The sequence below is a fragment of the Falco biarmicus genome, chromosome 3 (assembly GCF_023638135.1).
Source record: "Falco biarmicus isolate bFalBia1 chromosome 3, bFalBia1.pri, whole genome shotgun sequence".
In the NCBI taxonomy this organism is placed as follows: domain Eukaryota; kingdom Metazoa; phylum Chordata; class Aves; order Falconiformes; family Falconidae; genus Falco; species Falco biarmicus.
Window position 1 is genome coordinate 9900053 of NC_079290.1, and position 21516 is coordinate 9921568.

General features: G+C 37.8%; 1 long non-coding RNA gene across 1 annotated transcript; it reads right to left on the minus strand.

Annotated features, from left to right (window-relative positions):
- Positions 1–7023: 7023 nt before the first annotated feature.
- On the minus strand, positions 7024–21022 carry LOC130146257 (uncharacterized). The gene is made up of 4 exons (XR_008820842.1): positions 20618–21022; positions 16367–16436; positions 8634–8763; positions 7024–7204 (listed from the first exon to the last, which is right to left on the minus strand). It is a non-coding gene; the product is annotated as an uncharacterized LOC130146257 (long non-coding RNA).
- Positions 21023–21516: the final 494 nt, after the last annotated feature.

Genomic DNA, 21516 nt, shown 5'->3' on the forward strand with positions numbered 1-21516 from the left:
TGGTGGTTGGTAAAAACATGAGTTATGAAATGTCCCTGAATTTTTTTTTTCTTCTTAACAAGTTGTCCAGACTGCATGAGAAGTTATTTTTAAAAAGGTTATGATGATTGTTAAATACCTGAGGTATGAAATGTTAAAAAGGAAAAGGGGGGAACTATAGAGGACTGTATAAAAATATATTTGTAAAAAGGTTGTAATGATTGTTAAAAGCGTAAGGTATGCAATATTTAAAAAAAAAGGGGGGGGGGGGAGTTGTAGAGGAATGAAGCTGGGTTAATTAGCATTGATAATGTACAACCGTGGGTTGGCATCAGGGGTGGTGGGTTGGCTGATGTAGATAAGGTGCAGCTGTGGCTGGTTCTGTTAAGTGGTTGAGAGCCAGTGAAGAGAGAGCAGCCGAGGAAGAAACAAGAGCAGAGAGAGCGAGCCCTGGATGAGGCGAGATGAGGAGAAGGCAGCAGAAGGACTGGCATGAAGTGTGTTAGTATGAGATGGTAAAAGACCTTGTTGCAGCTTGATAGTTTGGAGAGTGCTGTGACAGTGAAACAATCTGAGATTAGTCATACAATCAATAAAATACGTAGTGACACAGGACAGATCTTTCAGTAATGTATTACAATTATTATTGTAAGGCTTTATGAATTAATACTACAATATTTTGACATTTACTGCAAGATTTATGGCATAGTCATAAATAATAAAAACAAATCATGTGATATGTAATGGGGATAGATCATGAATTCAGAAAAAATACAGTGGAAAAAGAAACACTTAAATGTTTGTTTGTGTTTCTTTCCACTATTCAGCTAATTTGTATATACACTAATTTGTATTGCTGATATTGTAAGTACCCCCACATTGCTGCATCAGTCAGGTACATGCAGATTCCCACTGGTATGCTTAGGCTTTTCGCTTGCTGATTTTACACATGGATTTTGAAAATATTTAGTTTGTTCTGCTGGAAGCTTTGGACTGTACTTTTGTAATGAAAAACTACTGCATTTTTTTACTTCTGGAGCAGAATTTTAATTTTTTGATAAAGATTTCACGTGGCAAGAACAGTGACTGTAGCCACACAGAGGGCTGCTGGTGAAAATGGTCATGTGTCTACTTAGAGGAATGTATTACTTTTTGCCTGACTTGTATCCACACAAAATATTGGCAGAGTGCACAAGGCATTGAAGAAAGCTTCTGTCATGATGTACATAAAACCTCTGACTCTTTTCCAGCTCTTTCATGTCTAACCAAATTTTAGATTGAGTTTAATATGATTTTTTATCATACTTTTTTAGCTTGTGTGGAAAAAAGTCCAAAGAATACAGACATAATTTAAAACATGGAACATAAATGCACAATATGTTCACCTTATGCTATATTCAGCTTACTGTCAAAGCTTTATCCCTACAAGAAGAAAGTGAGAAGGGGCAAAGTCTTTGGCTAGTTTGGACCTTCAACTTCTACATTGGCTTCTCAACTGTCATGTCTTTGAAATGATAATTTTAACGTGTATGTACAAAGGTGCAGCATCTCAACTGAAAAGTAAGTTACTTTGGACAGCAGACTTGAACTCAGGCTGCTTCTTGCCAAGTTATATTTTAGAAGGGAAGAACACCTTATGAGAGGATGAGTCAGATGATAGAAACATACCAATTTAAGTGTGTGGAAGGGGTACTTGGTGTCTTGTAGAGTTTTTACATGGTTCTGATAGCCAAGAAGATGGTGCTATGATTTGTTCCAGTGGAAAAGAAAACATTTGCCCTCTGAAAGTAAAAAAACTTTTCCTTGTTTGCAAGGTGTTTTATGTCAGAAATTACTGCAACTTGAAAGGATTCATCCTGAATGCAAGAGCTTGTGATGGTCAATCTGCCTCTTTGCACCTTCTGCAGCTGCTGTTGATGGTGCAGTCTGTATGGTTCTTCGTATTGCTAAGGAGCATCCCATTCTTGACAGACTTTTAATAAAAGTATGATGGTAAATTTATTTGGTTAAAAAAATTACCATGAAATACTGAACATTTCAGTTCAAGGTCACTAGTTCCTATTTGAAATGGAAATGAGAAATGCAAACATGATTATCACCAAATGACTGCTGCTTTACATGAAATTTGTTTGTAAATCTCACTTTAGTGTTAGCACAGAAAACCTGCGTGATAACATTGCCAAAGAGATAGTCTGATCACCATATTCCTGTCTACTCCTTATTCTGAGTTTCTTTTTTGACTTTGAGGATTTGACAAGTGTTGCTGTAAACAAACCTATCCAATTTTCAAATAATAACACTGTGGCTATATTCAGCACAGTGTTACATCTCTAGCTTCCATCCTAACTACATCACTGGTGGTGTTTCCACGCTGGAGTGGGACACTGTCATGCCTTGGCAGCTATCAATATCTGAATACATCTTTCTACAGAGCTCATCAAAAAGTAAACTTGTTCTGTCTGAATACAGAATGTAACTCAATTTTTGTCTGTTTGATTTATGTAAAATACAGCTTAAAATGTCAGCTCCTCTCATCATGTAATTAAAGTTTAGCAATGTTGCTTCCACTATTGTGAAGTAGAACCTGAATCAAGACATTTCACAATTAAAAATCAAAGAAAATGGCCAAATAATATAAAAATATGGTGACAATATTATCAGCCATGTAATGAATAAGGAGCAAATGGTAGAAAAGTTTTTTATGTAGAGGATTGTTCAGTGGCCTCTGAATGGTCGCTGGTAATAAGAATTATTATAGCTCTGTTGTGGAAAAAACTGTGAACAAATCATGCTGCTGGATCCTCAGCATACAGGACTTTTGTGTACTCTAAAGGCCACAAATGAGAATGGCGTTGTTAAATGGGAAATTCCCAGAACATTTTTTATTTATATGGTAGTATCACCTAAAGAATTTCTGGATGATCAGGATGTGATCTTCTTAGTGTTGAATAATTTGCTACCTCAGGGACCCTAGCATCTACACAAGGCTGAAAAGAGCTGTCATCCAGCTAATGACAGAAACAACATGAATGGAATAAAGAATAATTGGTCATGTTTTATACTTGAAGGTCAAGAGACAGCATAACTAAGGGGAAGAGAAGACTGAGTAATTTCCAAGAGAAATAGGATAAATAACTTGATGAATCTGAATGGTAGAATATTTCTAGCTATCTACAATGGAAAACTTAGGGGTGAGCAAAAGTCCTTGATACAGTTTTTTTGAAACATGATAAAGGATAACTTCACAATACACACAGGAAAGAGGAATAACCATATGGAATCCATTAATAATGGACATGAAACTTTAGTTCATTTAGTGATAAGAAAGTACTTTGTATATATAATGATGTAGAATCAAGGCCAAATATTTTGTTAGTAAGAAGTGTAACAGTGGAAGAAAACTTGTTCCTTGAGCTTAGTATAATAAAAGTGAAATTCTGTTCCATGGAAATGAAATGTAAACAATCTTTTCCTGTCTTTGCCATTGTTTCCCTATCTGTCCTTAAGCAAATAACCTAATATATGCCTATTAGCAAGCAACTTACTTGTATTTCTTCCAGTGTGTAACTAATTAGTCCTGACTGTTCAGATTTGCTTGCCTGAAATCAATTATTTCCATATCAATATACACGAAATAGAAGATGCTAAAATGAAAGGTGCTGAAGCATCCTGGTGATGATTTCTACTAATATTCTGGAACGTAAAACTAGGTGATTTAGGAGCTCAACTTTAATGTCCAGTTTTGAAAATCCCTTTTTGTTAAGTGCTTTAAGAACTTGGGATGGAAGTGCTAGAAAAAATCAAATTCTTCCTGTTTTATTCTTAACGTGTTTCTAAAAGGTGTCTAGAAACTGTCACAAACAACAAAATCAAGTACACACAGCAATTCATAGGATAAGTGAGGGAAAAGTAAATCTAGTTTACGTAGAAGGCTTATCTACTAGAATTTCTTGAAGGCATCAATAAGCCTTTGAATAAGAATAATCTGATTGATATAGCACACTTGGATTTCCAATAAGCTTTTGACAAGGTCCTTCATCAAACCTGTTAGGGAATGACATGATCCTGAAAACCGATTTAATAACAAGAAACAAGGTACAGGAGTACTTTGTAAGGTTTCTCACTGTAAAGAATGCCGTTAGGCACTATGCTAAGACTGGAATTGCTTGATAGAGTCAAAGGTAGTCTAGAAAAGCAAACTGTGAAGACTTGCAAAGTAATCAATGGTTACTTACTGCATGTACTGAAGTGGATAAAACTGAAATAAATGCAAGTTAATGAGCAAAGGCAAAACCTACCCAAAATGCACCTGCATCATGAGCTCATAATAAATTGCTATTACTCAGGGAGGATATTTTGAGCTCTTTTTTTTAATCTAAATATCTGCTAAGCATTCATCAAAAGCAATATAAATAAATCTGATGTTAAGAATTACTAAGCAGAAGTAGAAAGCCCATTAGAAAATGTCATTATGCTACTTTGGAAACCCAGAGTGATTCCACATTTCGACTACTCAGTAAAACAATCTGGTCCCATAGGAAAACTAGAGAAAGCATGCAGAAATCAAGAACAATGTTCAAAGATATGGAATAGCACTCATCTCAAATTTTAAAAGTTAGGACTCTTCAATATGAAAGAAATTACTGATGAGAATAACAAATTATGAAAATAAATTATAATATTAGAACTGTCACGCAGGAAATAAAAAAATTACTATTTTTTCACAGTTGAACAACTAGGAACCATAAAATGAGCTTTTAGTTAACAGATTTAGAATAAACAAAAGTAGATACTTTTCCACATGGTATAGAACTGAGTGATAAAAGTCATGTTGTGGATACAGAGATGATCTTTTCTACACCAGATGTGGCTTTGGAAGTCACACAGCTGCAATTTCTTGTTAGGTACAGTGTTTCTGCCTGCACTTCCCTCCTAGGGTTGTTTTTAAAAACTCCTTCAACCCAAAGAAATTTTGCCTAGTGGCAATGGAAAAAGAACCTGGATTCTGGCAAAGGAAAGAGATACTAAAAATAAGACCAAATGACTATAGGGGTAAAACCGGTTCCAGTCTTCCATGCCTAATGCTTTGGAATATGAAGAAACCATTGAATAATTTCCAACCCTATAATACTTACCTCCATCCCCTCCTGTATCTTTAAAATTTGCCTGTCACACAGTTACAGATGTAGTTCATGAACCTTCTTCAGCTGTCTTGGTTCATCTGTAGTTAACACCGGTCATGAAAATGAACCTGCAAGTCCATTTAAAACCCAATGAATTATGAAACTGAAGTCAAAGAACTGCTGGCCTCTACTCATCCTTATACTACCCACAACCACCTATTATCCTATTCAGCATGCTCTGAAGTGAGTCATTACTTAACTAAATTACTGAGAGCTGAAATTAGAGAGCAATGATATAAAATAATCAGAGAATCAGTTTTAAAGAGAAATAGAAATGTGAACCATTATATTTCTCAACTACTAATCACATCTCCTCTGACATGCATAGGGTTCTTTCATATTATGCTTGAGATTGTAGCTAACAAAGTACCTGGTTCGTAACTTCGCTATGTGCTTTGTTCCCTATCAGGGTAATTCAAAGAAAACTTTTACATTAAAGATTGCTACTATATATGTTAAAACTTCAGAAATTCAAAGCAAACCTAGACAACTGTTTAAATCCATCTATTGTTGAAGTGGTAATTGAGAAGAATGCATTGAGCTATCACATATTTTGTTGTGATAATTTGCAAGAAAGGAAATTCAAATTTTAAGCATACAAACTTAGAATTTTTACATTACCCATGTAATAAGGTAATAAATTATTCATATTATGTGTAAGAATAGGAATTTGCTTCTTACTTGTAAATTAGTGAGTGGTTTTATTAAATTACTCCTCTTTTTTCCAGTACCTAAATTTGTTAAAGAAACTACTCATATTACCTGATAATATTTTATACTGTCTATGTAATAATAGACTGCTTTGCATAAAAAAAAATAAATCAAATGCTGCTTACTGAGGAAAAAAGTCATACATGCCATTCAACAGAACATAGCATAATCAGTATAATAAAATATATGTATGGTACTTGGATTATAAAAGTCTCTGAAAATCTTTATGTATACATATGTGTAACTATATATACATATAATGTAAATACCTTGTATCTTATAATTCTTCCTTTTGCAGAATGAAGACTGCATTTCATGCATACTTAGAGTTTATTGATACCACACTGAGATTTTGTGGGGGACTGATTTTGTTGCAGTGAGCTCTGTATTCCTTCCTACTTGATATGTGGAACATTTGTTTCTTGTATTTAAATTTTATCAGGATACACCAGCTTATGTCTAACTTACAGCATTTTATTAGTTCAGTCAATGTCACTTGCAAATGGGACAGGTACCACCCATGGTTAGCAACTTATTTATTTATGCCGAACTTGCAACAATATACTGGTCACAATAGTCATATAATCCAGTTTAGTCACGGGCATTTAATTTGCTTCTGCACAAAATGCAAGAGAAAATTTTGCTCATATAAATAAATACCTTTGCCTATTTTATTTAGAATATTCTAGGAACACCAGAAAAATAAAAGCCTTATATTACAAGGTTCTGATTATAGATCCAATTTTACTCAGTAAAGCAGATCAACACCTTCCACAGACTCACACCACACATAAACACCCTTCATATACTGTTCCATTTAAAAAAAATTAAATGTATGGTAAAATTAATAACTTGATTTGAATTAAGAGTTTAAACTACTGACAAACAGTATTTTAAAGAGAGAAGCCAAAAGTCATAGCATAGCAACAAATTCTGTACAGTTGTATCAAATTTACACAGCTTTTATCCTTCTGCTGAAAAGCTTCAATACATCATCTTTACTATTGTGTTTATTTGGTAGAACCAAGGACTTCTGTTGCATCAAACTGGGGAGAGAAAAAAACAAACAAACAAACAAAGCAAGCTTTGTGTTTGGTGATCTATACTGACTGGGATATTAATTCTAAGTCATTTGGGGTGACATTGGAGCCAGATTTCTGTGTGATGTATTCATATTCACATATCTCTGTCTGTTTTTTAGCATTCTTGCATGAACTGCAGGACTGAAGGGACCACTTCATTCTTGGATGGCTCACCGGCTCTGCTACTTCCATTTGAAATAACAGGCTCAGATTGTCTCTCAGTTCAAAGATGCTGTCCTGATAGTCTTCCTGGGGGAAAAATGTTTTGCATTCCAAGATGCAGGGAGCAGATTAGGAAAGAAATGACAGCGGGTGGTATGTGCTAGAGGCATTTATTTTTCTTTTTTAACAGATACTGTTCCAATCTATGTTTTAACCATGACTGATGCCTCTACATTATTAAAGACCCTTACAGAGCATTATGGAATATTATGTATAGGAAAAATATGAGTGATGTGTGAAATTCAAGTGTCTTGTATTCAAAAATTTCCTATTCTAACCACTGCAGATAAGCCAAAATGCAGGTAACTGTCTATAAATCAAGGCTGTGGTATTAGAAGAGATAATGATGGGTTTTTTCCTTCTGTCCTGCAAAAACACAGTGGCAAGCTGACCTACATCAGGATATTGCTGTTCCTGAAGCCTATATTTTCTGTGGATGGGCATGATGAGCTATCTTTTGTGTATTGCTGGATGGAGCAAAACTGCTTCCCAGCAGGGCTTTATAAATGAATTTTTGCTCTTAGTCACATATCCAACTGCTATGTGTTCACACTGTTGCCAGCTATACAACAATAAGAAAGGGGGTTTTGTATGATGACAAAAAGAAGTCACCCAATGCAACACTTGGGAGTTATGGCTGTTAACTTCTTATCATGTTTCATGGCGGGAACATATGCATGAGGAAATCAGGAGCTCTGCTTTCAGCAGCCTTCTCCTTATCACACCTGGGAGTTAAAGATTCATTTAGGTTGTCTGGTACTTAGACTTCTGTCTAACAAGAAGCTTTTTTTTTATTTCTTGGCCTCAAGACTGAGGGGACAAGTCCAGGTTCCCCTTATGCAATTCCACTGGCTAGTTTTATTATTTGTTTTTTATTTGTAAGTAAATTTAAACCTATTGCATTTTCTGATTTTGCTCTCAGTCATGGCAGAAATAGAAGTAAATAGGAAATTTAGAGCAGAAAAATGATTTTTTAACTTCTCTGTTTTTCTTACATTCTTCAGTTAGTGCAAAATAAATCACTAGCAACTAAGATGCTTTAAAAGATCTCATGATTAATTTTTGCTATATAGTTTGGGCAGACAGCTAATGATTTATGTGAATGCGTTCTTTAAACTTGACGATGCGCTGGGGTCAGCCCCTATCCCAGTGACACTGTAGCGGGGCCAGCCTCCAAATGCCCACAGCCCTGGCCTTAATGGCCATGGGCCTCTCCAAGCCAGGCCCACTTGTAGGCCCACACTCATCCGGTCCCCGTCCTGTCCCTGTCCCCAGGGAGGTGCCTGATGCCCAGGACTGGGGCTGCCCCAGTGCCCCCCCTGACTGCCCTTATCCTGGCTGGGGAGTAGAATGGGCTGTGGCTGCCAGGCCCCGCCATCACCCACCGCATGCCCCTCAGCACCTGAAGAGTCCTTTTAGGTCAATGAGTGGATTATGAACGTTTTCATAGACTTACCAAGTCCCTTCTTTAAATTTGTTTTCCTGTCCAGTCTGTCCTTAGTTCTTGGTAGACCGCTGTGGTAGGTTGACCTGGCCCAGCGGCCAGACACCCATACAGCCGCTCTCATTCTTCCTCCTTAACAGGACTGGGGGAAGAAATACGACAGAAAAACTTGTGGGGCAAGATAAAGACAAGGAGATCACTGACCAGTTGCTGCCACAGGCAAAACCTACACAACTTGGGGAAAATTAATTTAATGTACTGTCAATCAAAAATTGTGAAGGATGGTGAAAAACAAAAACAAAAGCAGGGTCCGGTCGGTCCATCTCAGTTCCTCTCTGCCACTCCGTTCTCCTCACACTTTTCCTCTGCCCCGGGCCCGCGGGGGTGTCTGTGCGGGGGCGCCCGGAGCCCCCTGCCCCCTCCCGCTGCCCCCTCGGGGCTGGCCGGGCTGTTTCTCACCCCGTTGCCCTCAGCCCTGGCTGCCGGGCACCGTTTTGCCCTTTCTCAGCCCGGCTTTCCCCGAGGCGCCCGCCCGTGGCTGCGGGGCTCAGCTGTGCCCTGCGCTGGGGCCGGTGGAGCCGGCTGGGACCGGCTGTGCCCGGCTGGAACCAGCTGGAACCGGCTGTGCCCTGCACAGGGCATCCCTGCCACCGCCACACAGGGGCCGCTACCACAGACCCCATTGCTATCAAAACCTGGACAGCAGGACCCAGTATGGCTGTGTTTTTAATACAAATCACTGACTTTTCTGTTACACTGGATCCTGCATGATTTCCAAAAGACTTTTTTTTTTTCTTTCTTTTTTCCCTAATCTCAGCCATAACTTATTCAATCTAACCTCTACAAATGTCAATAGGAGCATTACTGCCCTTTGGACTGGGCTTTGAACAAACTGTGCCTACAACTTGTAGTCGTAATAGTATCATCTCACATCTAGCAGCCAGACAGTAAGTGCTCTCTGACGATGCAGTGTTTACCTAATTATTCTTTATTTTGTTGCTTTAAATAGAGCTTGAGGTCAGCTGATGTGATTTAATACATCTAGCTCAGAGAATATGTTCATTGGTTTTTTGCTTGGTAACAAAGCCAAGATACCAAACAGGACTGCACAGCTGAAAAATCTTGCATTGCCTCCACACCACTAGATTTTGCCATTCCTATGAACCTCAAACTAAATCTGAAGAAGCACAAACAGAAGTGTTATCAATTTCTCAGTGTGACTAAAGATAGAAGAACATCTAAAACATAACTTGACATGAGAAAAGCTACTATGCACACAAGAATAATGCATCTCTCTGTACTGAAACAATGACCCCCTAAGGCTTGCCCACTATTACAGCAGTACTGTGGAAGAATGATAAAATCACATAATGGTTGGTGTTGGAAGGGGCCTTAAAGATCATCTAGTTCTAACCCCTGCCATAGGCAGGGACACCTTCCACCACACCAGGTTGCTCAAAGCCCCATCCAGCCTGGCCTGAACACTTCCAGGGATGGGGCATCCACATCTTCTCTGGGCAGCTTGTTCCAGAGCCTCACCACTCTTCACAGCAAAGAATTTCTTCCTTCTATATGATCTAATTCACCCTCTTTTAGTTTAAAGCCATTCCCCCTTGTCCTGTCACTACACAACCTTGTAAAAAGTCCATGTCCAGCTTTCTTCTTGTCCCACTTGAGGTACTGGAAGGCTGCACTAAGCTCTCCCCAGAGCCTTCTCTTCTCCAAGCTGAACAACCCCAACTTCCTCAGCCTGTCTTCATAGGAGAGGTGCTCCAGCCCTCTGATCATCTTCGTGGCCCTCCTCTGGACTCACTTCAACAGGTCCATGGCCTTCTTATGTTGGGGGCCCCAGAGCTGAACACAGTACACCAAGTGGCGTCTCACAAGGGTGGAGTAGAGGAGGAAAATTACCTCACTCGACCTGCTGCTCAGGCTTCTTTTTATACAGCCCAGGATATGGTTGGCTTTCTGGGCTGCAAGTGCATATTGCCAGGCCATGTTGATATTCCCACCCACCAACACCCACAGGTCTTTCTCCTCAGGGCTGCTTTCAATCCATTCTCCATCCAGCCTGTATTTGTACTTAGGATTGCCCTGACCCATGTGCAAGGTCTTGCACTTGGCCTTGTTGAACTTCATGAGGTTCACACAGGCCCACCTCTCCAGCCTGTCAAGATCCCTCTGGATGGCATCACTTCCGTCCAGCTGGTGGACTAAACTTGCTGAGGGTGCACTCAATCCCAGTGTCCATGTTACCAACAAAGATGTTGAACCACTCTGGTCCCAGTACAGAACCCTGAGGAGTACCACTTGTCACTGTTCTCCACTTGGGTATCAAGCTGTTGAACACGACTCTTTGAATGTGACCATCCAGCCAATTCCTCATCCACCAAGTGGTCCATCCATCTAAGCCATCTATACTACATAACATATATTGAGAGCATAGTACATTAACTACTTCCTGAGTAAGTCGGTACTAGATACCACCACTCATAATGGTGTTTGCTATAAGACAACGTACTTTTTATTTCAGGCATGGCAAAAGATATTCTCTTTGTCCTTTAAATCTAGTTGCTTAGAATGTTCTATAAAACTCCAGGTAGAATTGTGCAGAGAACAACTAGAAACATTTTAGTTGTAACTAGAAATTCTTTCTTTACTTTATTTTAAACATTGCCTCCTTTACCTCTCATTTTCCACAGCAGTGATCAAGCCTCTCAAAAAAACTCTTGTAACACATTTCAGATAGTTTCAGTCGTTTTTGCTTCACTTGATAGAAATTGCTATTCCCATGTGTTTTGTTAGCTATGTAGTCATGCAGCACATTTGAAGCTTGAATTAAAAATCCATTTTTTTCCCCTGAACAAGATTCATAAATAAAAAATATAATCTTTGAATAAAATTCAGGTATTGCACTGAAGGGAAAAGGCTTTCTATGTTAACACTGTCAAAAATAAAATTCAAGTATTGCACTGAAGGGAAAAGGCTTTATATGTTAACACTGTCAAGACTCAATGATGCATAGTAAAATGTCTCCGCAAGCAATGAAATTCAGATTTCAAGTTAAGTTCTCTGACTTTCGTTTAAAAAAACTACAGCAGCTGACTTAGTTTGATAAGGATTTCAGTCAGTATCAGTTCAATTTTAGTATGTAGGTTTGCTGAATAGAAAAGCCCCAAACATGTAGGCTGCTTTTGTGTACCTTAAATCATCACTCAGAGGGTTGTCCCGCTGCCCTAGAGGAAACCACTTTCAGAACATTATATCTGAGAGACACAGCAATGTGACATCTAAATGCATCCATTTATCATGCACACATTTTTCCTCCCCTCTAACTCTAAACCTAATTCAGGAGGTATTACCCTACTTCATCCTCATACACTTAGCCAACTGTGAATGATAAAGAAATGAAGACTAATACCAATCATTGGAATCTCGTTAAAATGAACTACTGAATGCCATCTAATGACGTCTATTCTTGCAGCTGTCAAAGGAATGCAATTGTTCAGATTATGGGTGGTCTTTCCAAGTTGGCACTAGTAGTTCTGTTAGCTCCCTTGAAAAAACACTGACAATTATACATATTCAGACCATATCAGCTAGGCATTTTAAGGAAGGCACCCATACTCAGTTCTTTTTCATTCTTTGTGCCTGAACAAACTCTGGGTAGATAGGTATCTAACCCTGCTCAATAGCAAGACGTTAGGATAACTCTGTGTATCCTCCTGGGAAAATGGAAATTCTTTACTGCTCAAGTGTTCAAGTACCATACCGATGTAATACTTAAAACTGAAATGTGTTAAGGTGCACCTGCTGTTTCAATGACAGCAATTTTATTTTAAACTTTTGCTTTTAGAATGTAATTAGGTTTTTGTGAATTTAATTGCTCTTTTTTGCTACTTTGTCCATCTCTGTTCAAAAGACCACTACAAATGAAACAAGTTTAAAGACAAAAGTAGATTAGAAAGAATTGCCTTGATTATACATCTAGTCCTGTTAAAAAAAAAATTTAAAAAAATGAATTAACGTGCTACAGAAGTTCAAAACTTGCTTGATTCCCTAGACAGTTTTCCTAACAAAAGTAATATCTCAAGTTCTGGGAAGCGTAGCCACTTTCATAAATCCACTGATTTTAAGAGTAAAAATAGGTCAAATTCAGCTGATAAGATAATTAATTGTACCAATTTGCAGAGCTGAGTTGGAGAAACAATGTCTGTCCTGCTATATTCATCTTTGGTTCTGTGAACTGATTATATATCAGATAGACACACAAAACACTTGGAAAATTACAGCTGCTTAAATCATGTTTCTGTGTTGATACAACACAATTTCCTTGTTTTTTCACTACTGTGTTTACTTAAGACAGACACAGTGGTTTTGCTTATTATGCCAATAAAGTTGAAACTGTTTCTGTGCACTTGTTGGCCTCTTGTAGCTGAAAGTAGCTGACAGCTTTAAAATCCTTTAGTTGATTAGAGAGTGACCCTTTGCCTGGCATTGATTTTAGGATTTAGAGTTTATTAGCAGGTCACCAGGGTTGGTTGGTTTTTGGTTTTTTTTTTGCTATGTGTTGTTGGTAATTACCCAACTCCTTGAATAACCAAATACTAAACCCAATCAGAATTAATGCTGATCTCTTTTAAAAGGTTTTAGTGCTTCTTTTTCCTTTGTATGATTACATGATTGCATGAATTCTCATGCATATACTAGTACTTTAATATATATTTCATGCTTATGTGGTAGCTCTATAATTTTTTTTAATTTTTTTTTTTAATAAAGGAGTGCAGGTAAAAAAGAAACAGTGACTGAGAGTGGATTTTAGTTAAAGACTAATCCATATTAAAGGCTTTGAATAAAAAAAGCCAGAGGAAAAATATCTAACGATATTTACTGAAAGAAAAGCTCATACAATGATTTGCAGCATGCCATATCACTCCCTCCTGAAGACAGAACCAGAGTGACAGGTTATCTGTATGGTACTTACATGGAAAGAACATTCAATGAATAAAGCACAAGGGAAAACAGAGTAGTTATGGTCTGCAGACTGCTGGCCATAGCATGGCTGTGTACAAAGCTTTGATTGATGGGGTTAGAAGCAGAGTGCTATGCAGAGCATCTAACAACCATGTAAACAACCAAATGAAAATGATACTGTTGAACACAGTTTGCAATATCTCCTTGTTTGGTGCAGTATGTCTGCTTCATAAGTGCCCCGATAGTCTGGCATTACTGAGCTTGAAAATACTGAATAGCAAAAGATTGTGGTCCAATTCCCACAGAAAATTATTCAACGCATTTTTTTCAGTTTTGACTGTGACCTTCAGCTGCTGTTCACTGAACAGTTTCTTGACCAGTTCTGCATCCATTTGATTGAGTTTTCACCCAGGTTATGTTACCCTAACTTGCCCTGGAATGTCACATAAAATACTATCCCAGACTTTACTAGTGTCTAAATATGTGAAACCTATTCTTTGTTCATTAAAGGCAATGCATTGCCTAAGATGGAAATTTGATTAGGCAGAGAAATGTCTTCACTGACAAGGTGGTGACTGATAGTCAACATTTTTTTTTAAATTTTTTAAGATGTTTTCAACTAGTATGTAGTATTATTTGCTTCAAAGTTCTGCTAAAAATTGGGCCTCAATTGAATGATATATAGTATTTTGAGTCTTTTTTATTTCTTTCTTTCAGACAGGCCAAGAAATTCCAGTTTTCTGAGACATTATGTATCTTTCATTAATTTTCAAAATAGAAACTAATGGATACTAATGGATAATAGATACTAATGGATAATAGAAACTAGTGGAAGGGCTTTGACCCTTTCTTATAAAAGTAGTTAGTGACTTTCCTACTGAATTTTCTAGTGAGTAAAGAGAATGAAGATATTACTTTGATTTTTGGTCCTAACATGCATGTTATAATTCAGAATTCAATATCTACTTTGTTGTCTGTATTCAAGTGAGGTTTCTGAAACAAACTTACGGTACAGACATCTTGGTCTCTCACTAAGGGTCCCGTCTTCTTCCAAAATAGGTATTTTGAATCTGTGCTTTTAATACAGTTTCTTTAAGAAATTCTTGGTTGTTTCTGATAATTTTTTACTTTAGACTAGGTGTGTTCCTTCTGAGGAAGGAAGGTGATCTACCATGACCCAGAACCTTACAGAAAGTCTATCTTCCTCTATATTCTTGACCTTTGAGCAGAAGGATGTATCCCTGAAATACATCCCCCTTTGGCTGGTATTTATTTGCCTATCTTACGAATCTGAGAAATTGGTATTCTTTAGAATAATAGTCCAGTCATGTGATTTATGCCACCAGTCTAAGGCTGAATGAGTTAGGTTATAATTTTGGCTATGTATTAAGGTGTACAGATCCTCTTTTTTCTTTTTTCTTCATAATATGTTGCACATTGTTGTATGCTTGCTCGTCTAACATGTTAAGTGGACCAGTTTACTAGCTTTCTTCTTGTTATCTTCATTGCAGATAGTCCTGATCCAGGATACCATTACTTCCTCCTTGTGCAGACATTTCTCTGTGCTTTGCAATCTTATACCAGTAAGCCAAGTTTACAGTTCTTCTGTAAGGCAATATGCCATACTCTGCAAGGCATGGTCCAAGAGCTACAACTGTTTAGGTTCCTTACACATTTTCAGGCACTTTCTTTACTTGTTGATTTTTAACTTTGCTGATATTGATTATTCTCTCATAATTTATCTCCCCTCTTTTCCTTTTCTGCCTCTCCATACTTGCCCATAATTTTGGTTTTCTCCATATTTTCTTGTTTTGCAAAATGGCAAGTGTAACCCTGCTCCGGGCAAGAAATATGTGGTAAGGCCCCACAAAATAGTGCTAATGAAGCTATATTAGAAACAGAAGAATAACAGTAATAAGACATAGTCAATTAGTTGTTCTGATGAGTGCAACCCTGGCAACATACAAACGCAGCTCTGACCAAACTTGTGTCTCTACACACTGTAGTATTATGCAGATATAAGCTGGACAGGGGAAAGTATATCTTTGCAGGCTCATGGACATTTCTGTCTCCATATTCTTGATGTCATGCATGCTATCCATATGACTAGAAAGCGATCACCTTTATATGTGGAAGGGGCCAAATAATATCCTAATTCGGAATATGCATGTAATCAAATCTGATGCATGCTTGTACACATATCAATTTCTGCATTGTGTCCTTAGCAAAAGTATGCTTCTTGAGTCCTGATCTTAGCAAGCACCATTTTGTGCCTTGAGCTACCTTTTAAATCTTCAGGAATGGTAGGATCATCTGCCTTTTCTAATTAATATAGTTATTGTGTGGTTTGTTTTCGCATGCAGTCACTCTCTTTAACATGCTGACAATGCTGTATCTGTTAAGATACTCATTTCGGGGGTTACCTTAGGAGTGGCTGTATTTTAAAAGCTGGTTGACAAAACCAACCAACCAACCAAAAAAACAACTCCAATCCCCTCCCCCCCCCCAAAAAAAAAAATCATTTCCACCTGTCTTGCTAATCTGCAGATCTGCAGAAGATAACCTTTAAAATTTTCAGCTGCATTTCTTTTTACTGAAGCATACATATTCATTTAATTAAGCATTCACTAAACAGGTCTTGTACTATGTATAAGTTCTAGTGCATGATCACCTCTCTGCAAAAAAGCAGAAGTTGTTTGACAGAACCCCCTAAACATTTAAGTAATATAAACCATAGGATGAGATTATAGTCTGTATCTGCTATGTCTGACCTTGGTGGGTTGATCTTGGCTGGCTGCTGGGTGTCCACCAAGCTGCTTTCTCACTCCCTCCTTGGCAACACTGGGAGAAAGTAAGTATGTGGTCAAGACAAGGACAGGGAGATTGCTCAACAATTACCATCACAGGCAAAACAGAATCAAAGGGGAAAATTAATTTAACTTATTGCTAATTAAAAAATAAAGTAGGATAGTGAGAAACAAAAACAAAACTAAAAACATCTTCTCCACAGCCTCCTTCTTCCCACACTCAACTTCACTCATTCATTCCCAACTCTTCCACCTTTTCTGCCCCTGAGTGACTAAAGGGGATGAGTAATGGGGCTTAGAGTTCAGAACAGTTCAGAGCAGCTCCTCTCTGCCCCTCCTTCCTTCTCATTCTGTTCCCTTGTTCCAGTGCATGGTCCTTCCCGTGAAGTACAGTCCTCCATGAACTGTTCCTATGTGGGCTGTTCCCATGGGCTGTAGGTTTTCAAGAGCTGCTCCAGCATGGGTCCTTTCCACAGGGTACCATCCTTCAGGAACATATTGCTCCATGGGTCCCGCACAGGCCACAGCTCCTCCCAGAAAACCTACTCCTGCATGGGTTCCTCTCCATGGGTTGCAGTCCCTGCCAGGAGCTTGCTCCAGCATGGGCTCTCCATGGGCTGCAGGTTCCTTCAGAACACATCCACCTGGTGCTGTGTAGCCTCCACAGGCTGCAGGGTGGATATTTGCTCCATTGTGGTCTTCCATGGTCTGTAGAGGGACAATGCGCTTCACCATGGTCTTGTTCGTGGGCTGCAGGGGAGTCTCTGCTCCACCACGTGGAGCACCTCCTCTCCATCTTTCTTCACAGACCTTGGTGTCTGTTGGACTGTCTCTCACATTTTTCTTGCTCCTCTTTCTCAAAGCTGCTGTGCAGTGGTTTTTACCCTTTCACACCTTTATCAAAGAGGTGCCACCAGCATTGCTGATGGGCTCAGCTTTGGCCAGCGGAGGGTCTGTTCTGGAGCCACTGGAGCTGGCTCTGTCTGACATGGCAGCAGCTCCTGGTCTCTTCTCACAGAAGCAATCACCCCTTTTAGTGCCCCCAGCTACCAAAACCTCACAACATAAACCAAATGCACTGATTCTTCTCTCTTGCTTTCAATGAATAAACTGACAGCAATGGTCTCTGTGATTTATTTTTTTTTTTTTTTTTTGCTGGCTTGTCTCTGTCACTAAATGGCATAAAGCAACAGTCTCATTTGATTGCTATGGGAATTCATGTAATATTTGCATCATGTTTTGAATATTTGGTTTTAGTCTGGGCATCATTAATTAGAAAAATTAGCAATTACAACTTTTCTATATTCTTATTCTGTTTTCCTTTGCTATCCTAGAGAAATATAGATTGCATTTTCCTCCACTTGTTTCTGTAACTTGTTTCAAAATAAAAATACTTTTTCATGTATTGGGGAAAATGTAATAAATGCAGTTACTGTTTTGACACATACTTTAAATTATGAGGTAAGAACTGTAATTTTGAAAAAAGATATTTTTTTTTTTTACCATATAAGTATGTGTTGAATGATCTGACACAGGGAGGAGAATTAAATACTTTATTAAGAAAGATTAAATTTGTTTATAATTCCTCTGGTGAAAGAGCATTTATCATTCCTCCCTACCCTCCCACATCTTTTCATCCTGAACTATAATCCCATCATTTGCTTGACTGTCTCTCTTGAACTTTGGTTTACTCATGGACATTTGGTTACTTGGACATTTGGTTTACTCATGCAGTGTAAAAAGAATTAAGCTGGAGCACCCACCCGGGTGGGATCCCTTTGCCTTAGAGTCCTCGCTTCTTTACCTTTTGTTTGTCTGAATAATACAGGCAGCAGCATTTATGAGCCTAATCAGGTCACATCAGTTAATGGACTGTCCTTGTCACAGACCAGACTTTCTCTTTAGATGCAGAAGGGAATCACTTCAATGATAGACCATTTGGACAGAAGATCTCCCCTCCTCTGCAGCTCTTCTCTCCAAACCATCACTGATTTTAATAAATATGATCTCTTTTTTTCTTTGAGTCAGTGAGCTAGTAACAACCTATGATGTGTCATTTTCTATTACATTATGCCATTTGTGTACTGGTATCTTAAGCATGGCATAAGATACCATTGTACAGCTGCAGAACTACTGTTTATTGCTATAGACCATTGCAATGAAAGGCAGAGTACTGCTTTTTAAAGCTTTTTTTTTCTTACGTTTTGCATGTTTTGATGCAGAAAAGCAATTAAATTCTAGGTATATAGGCCTATAGCATTTATATTAATGATGTATTCACAACATACAATTATAATACATTTAGACTACACTGAGAGGATGTGATCCTTGATTTTAATATGAAAAGGTATCAGCTAAATTTTTGCCATTGACTTAGTAGAACAGGGTTTCATTCTTCAATTTTATTGAGATGCAGATTAACATTTAAGATGTCTTGGAAAGAAACATAATTGAAAGAGGATTAAACATCTGTTCCAGCACTGCTCACTTATGATTTCAGTGGTAACTCTGGTATCTTATGCAATATTTTCCTGTAGTTTTTCAAAACTCTAAGCCTGTTTCCACTCTTACTTCCCGACAAGACAATTTTATATCTGGAGTACCAGCTTCTTTTACACAGATAGGGAGGATGTTCAGAATGCCATAAAGTGAATGCATCCTCAGAGACTGAATGTAACAGACTAAATCTAGGTAATTGCTACTGAAAATCTTAATTGTGGTTGATTCCAAGACAAATTATAAAAGTATCTTTAAACTTCAAAGATTAAAATTAAAAGGTGATGTTCACTTCATAAGCTCAAGATGGTTAGCAGACTAGCTGACATGTCATAAGTCAAATATTTAAATTTTAAATTATTCTGTAAGTTATAAAATGAATAACTATTTCTGAAGTCTTTGTTGATTGCCAGGTTTATTCCTGGTATGTGACTGGTTTTCTTTAGCTGTTTCTAGTCTTTGCTATTAAAAAAGCATGAAGGTGCGTATACCACTACAGGATGCCTTCCCATATCAGATTAAACATATGTATATATGCATTTTACAACAACATATTGTAATACAATTGTATATATACAAAATACTAGTGCTATTTTATATCTCAGGATAAGGAAATAGTATGAGCTCAGAAAACTATGAACTTCTTGATTGAACATAGGCAGATTTTTGAGTGATCCATTCCCACCACCACTGTATTGTTAGCACTTCTGTTTGCATCCAAAAGACGGCAGGTATACAGAAACACATTACCAAATTAGATGGAATAGATCTCTTCCATAAAAGCAGTCACACTTCTGAAACTCAGATTATTATCTGAAAACTGAATTTCACATGCAGGTAGGCAGAGAATTCTCATTTCACCTTCCATGTTGAAAAACTAATGGGTCACATTTTTTGTAGATGCCAAAATTATGTGTTTGTGCAGCATGGATGAATTAATAGTTGTTTTTTTTTTTTTAATTATTTAGTTGTTTTACAGAAACTTAGCTTTTATATTTAGTATGCTGTAATGCATGGGTAACCAAACGCCTTGTAGGACCTATATGTATTGAATTTACCTCTTGAAATACTTTACATAACAGGACCTACTTCAATTTAAACTTACATAATTGTAGCGCAACCAGAGGAATGCATGTGACTGACATCTTTGTAATATATCATTCATCCTCTCATCTCTTTTATTTTACAAAATTCCTTGCCTATATCTTTTTTTTTTGCTACTTATGCTAGATGCCTGTTTATTTTGTCTTATAGAAGAAAATCAAAACTCATGCAGTTCTTTTCAACTTTAGTGATTTCCTGTCTCTACTGGTTAGTGGTATTATTAAAGTAAAACCAACTGATACAGCTAGACTCCATATTAGTGCTCTATAAATCCTTTTTATCCTGTTAATTTCTGTTTTAACCATCAGCTAAGGAGGAGCAAAATGATGTGCAAGTGATACTTTGCACAGTTATGCAAAACAAGCATAAATAAATCAAATTAAAGCTCCGGTGGTTGAGCAAACACTAAACAAAACCCCTGCTAGACCTTCCCCAAACCAGACCCTCCAGTGGAGAGGAAAAGCATGGAGAACAAGCATAGGTAGCTCTCATTTTCCTCACAGCTATACAATTAATTCACTCAACCTCCTGGATGGCTAGCTTCTCTTGAAAGGTTTGTTGCATAATGAACATTTGCTTGACATGTGGAAAATAATAACAACTCTCATCCCTTACCTATTTTCCATCAAAAGACTGTAGTTTCTGTGATTTTTTAATATGATTCTGCTTCTCCCTTCACAAGGCATCCTCCCCTCCTACTCCTCACCCTGATTGTGGTCTACCAGCTGTCTTCCTTCTTCTTGGATTGCCACAGGTAGATTGAAGGCACTTTGATGACTGACCCTTTTGCAGTCTTTAACTTTGCCCACATGACTTCTTTCTCTGGTGGACACTTCCACTGCTTCAGCTATTACTGGCCATGGATTGGTTTGCTGTCCTTAATTTCTTCAAAATTAAATAAATGCACACTAGTTGTAATCGTTTCCAAAGCAATATAGTAAGAAGTAATTTTTCCTGGAAATTCTCAAAATGTTCACTTGGCTGTCCAAATCAAGCCTGAAATTTGTTGTTTCTTTCAAGAGTGATGAACAAACCAACCGCCTGAATAGATGGAGGTTTCAGTGCAAGTGTTTTATCCCAGGAGTTCTTTTAAGAGTCCATAGTTGTAAATGTTTTGTTGTCTGTTCTGCTTCAAGATCGCAAAGAGCTTTTCGGACTGTTATCTAAAGCTATGTATATCAGATAGAAAATATGTGCACATATAAGTATACAGGCTATATGTCAGTCTTTTCACTTTCAAGAGTTGTTTGTGAATACAAACATTGTAATTTTATACACAATGCAGCATACTTCTGAAATGTTAAGGTTCTGAATTTGCCAGTCATCTCTTCTTCCCTAGGACTACACTGGTGAGTGAAATATGTTAGCTTAAATATTGTTGTAGCTCATTAATCATAAAATATAAAGCACCAATTTACATATTTTCACTAAAGATTAGTGGTCTAATCTATGAAATCATGCCTGTGTTGGTATTATTAACTGAAGGACGACTTGAACCTGTTGGCAATGAGAAT